The 2,500-nt window shown below is 33.9% G+C and overlaps 1 protein-coding gene across 2 annotated transcripts in view; it reads right to left on the bottom strand.

Moving 5' to 3' along the window:
- The window catches only part of LOC118447351 (fibroblast growth factor receptor homolog 1), a 36,566-nt gene that overhangs the window by 23,150 nt on the left and 10,916 nt on the right, over positions 1-2,500 (bottom strand). The window lies entirely within an intron of this gene.

Here is a 2,500-nt window from a genome sequence, read left to right as displayed (position 1 = left end):
ATGATCGTCGTGAAGTATCATTTTCGTCTTTGAAAAAAAAAAAAAAAAGAAAAAAGAAAAAAAAAAGAAAATACAAAAAAGGATAATGAGAATGAATAATGAGAAGAATAAGAGAGAATGCATAGAAAGGTCAAGAGAGAAAGAGAAAAGTTATCGCGATTTAGGAAGAACAAAGAAAAAAAAAATGAAAGAAAAAACGGAGAAAAATATTGTCATGGAGTTTTTGAGAGGAAGAACGGATGAATTGTCGTCGCGATTTAAAAGAAAAAAAAAAAAGTTAGAACTCTAGAAAAGGATCGTCATGATTTTAAAGAAAAAAAAAAAAAAGAAAAAAAAGAAAAATAGGAAAATTGCGATTTTGAAGAAAGAAAGAACACAAAGAAAAACGAGAAAAGGAAAAAAGAAAGTAAAAATTGTCATCGCGTTTTTGGAAATAGAAAAGAGAAGAAAAGAAAGAAAGAAATAATCGTCGTCGTGATTTTGGGTGAGAAAAGAAAAAGAAATGGAAAAAATTAAAAAAGAAAAAAAGAAAGAGAATAGAAAACAAAAAAAAAAAAAATAAAATGATTTACCACGACAGTGTTCTCGAGATTAATATCGATTGTTTATTAAAAATTTCTCTCTTTTCCTTCTCTCTCTCTCTTTCTCTCTCTCTCTTTTCTTCTCACAATAAAGAGTCGGTTCGAGAAGAAAGCAAAAAAAAAAAAAGAAAAAAGAAAAAAGAAAGTATGATTGACAAGGAGACGGGAAGGATGCGCGATTTTTTATCTTTTTCGAAAAAAGAAAAAAAAAAATAAATAAATAAATAAAAATAAAATAAAGAATAAAAGAAGAAGGAAAAAAAATCAAAGAAAAAAGAAAGAAAAGAACAAGAAACGAAAAAAGGAAGAAAGAGAGAGAGAGAGAAGAAAATAAACAAAGAAATAATAACAATCGTCTCGCCGATCCCTATCGATCTATCAATCCATCCCCTCAGTGCGATGCTTGTATTTATATATACATATATATACATATATATACATATATATACATATATATACATATATATATATATATATATATATATATATATATATATATATAATGCATGTATGTATGTATGTATGTATGTATGTAAGTAATAAATCGTAAAATCGCGCGAGGCTGTAAAACGAGTCGTTCTAATGTTATGTTGAGAACGCGGATAAAGGCACGTGCTCGAATGAGAGAGAGAGAGAGAGAGAGAGAGGGAGAGAGAGAGAGAGAGAGAGAAAGAGAAAGAGAGAGAGAGAGAGAGAGACGGATTTTTAGCGTTGGAGAACTACACGGCAATGATATTACGATCGATTTGAATGATACAAAGGGAAGGATCTAGGCCAGCACAGCGTGCATCTCGAAAACTATGACAAAAGCAAAAGCAAAAGCAAAAGCAAAAACATGAGCAAAAATATAAGCAAATGCAAAGTGAAAAAAAAAGAGAAAAGAACAAAATCCACTCGACATCGAATATGCACGTCGTTTATCATTATCTCTCGTCTGGCGATGGTTGGGTGGAGTGGAGGGGGGGAGCTGGGAAGTAAGGTGGAGTAGTGATGTGGTGATGATGTGGAAGAGGGAGTAAAGCGAGATAGTATTGATAGTAGTGGGGATGGGGAAGGGGGAGAGGGGAGGGAAAATATTTTTTGATCTTCAATCTGTATTTCCTCTTGCGATCGTTCGAAACGATTTCTCTCTCTCTCTCTCTCTCTCTCTCTCTCTTTCTCTATCTCTATCTATCTCTTTCTATCTCTATCTATTTCAAATACGATTTGTTTTACTCTGAGAAGAAAAATCCTAAGTGACGTTTTTAAGTTCTTCTTTCTATCTTTCTCTTTCTTTCTTTTTCTTTTCTTTTTCTTTTTTTTCCCTTCTCTCTCTCTCTCTCTCTCTCTCTCTCTCTTATCACGTAAACGAAACTAATGTTAATCGTGTTAGACGTTCGAAACATACGTAAGTACTTAGATAGAGAGATGATAATTTGAAATTTAGATTTAAAATATTGATTTCAAATCCGACCAACTCCTCCTCTCTCTCTCTCTCTCTCTCTCTCTCTCTTTCTCTGCGGGGGGGAAGGGGAGGAGGGGAAGAGAAAGAGAGTCACATTTAAGGCGCTTAAACTTCGAACATATATATATATATATATATTCGGTCTAAATGAGAAAGCGATAAGAAATCAAAGGAGAGTTTTATTAAAGGATTTCAAATTGCATGGAGGGAGTTGAATTTGTTAGAGTCCGTTCTTTCCTTTTTTATCCCTTTTTTCTTTCCTTTTCTCTCCGTCTTCTCTCTCTCTCTCTCTTTCTCATTCACTCACTCACTCTCTCTCTCTCTCTCTCTCTCTCTCTCTCTCTCTCTCTCTCTCTCTCTCTCTCTCTCTCTCTCTCTCTTTCTCATTCACTCACTCACTCTCTCTCTCTCTCTCTCTCTCTCTCTCTCTCTCTCTCTTTCTCTCTCTCTTTCTCTATCTCTGTCTCTGTCTCTC

This window comes from Vespa mandarinia, chromosome 20 (genome assembly GCF_050613455.1).
Source record: "Vespa mandarinia isolate Hongniang chromosome 20, ASM5061345v1, whole genome shotgun sequence".
Taxonomy (NCBI): domain Eukaryota; kingdom Metazoa; phylum Arthropoda; class Insecta; order Hymenoptera; family Vespidae; genus Vespa; species Vespa mandarinia.
This window is presented reverse-complemented; position numbering and strand designations above follow the sequence as displayed.